This window comes from Halyomorpha halys, unplaced genomic scaffold, assembly GCF_000696795.3.
Source record: "Halyomorpha halys isolate HHAL.00 unplaced genomic scaffold, Hhal_1.1 Scaffold114.1, whole genome shotgun sequence".
In the NCBI taxonomy this organism is placed as follows: Eukaryota; Metazoa; Arthropoda; class Insecta; order Hemiptera; family Pentatomidae; genus Halyomorpha; species Halyomorpha halys.
This window is the reverse complement of record NW_027110293.1, coordinates 290,835-291,144: the sequence shown is the minus strand read 5'-3', so window position 1 is coordinate 291,144 and position 310 is coordinate 290,835.

The window sequence follows — 310 nt, the reverse complement described above, 5'->3', positions numbered from 1 at the left end:
TGGTTCGGGCTAGATCGGTTACATAGGGTCTTTATGTATGATTTTAGATAATATGTGAACATTATTTCGTCAAAATTATAAACTAAACTCTTTTTTAATTTATTAATTGATATTTACAACTGTACTGAGCTGTATACAACAAGTAAATTTAATGTTAGTTATACAATGACAATATACTACGACATGATACAGACATGTGGAGGATCTAGTCCATGATAGAATTCCTATAATATTTCTAGCGTAGATCTCGTTAGAAATAAGTGGTTAGGAAGTTTATCATGGAAGGATTGGTACCTGATTCTGGCCAAAT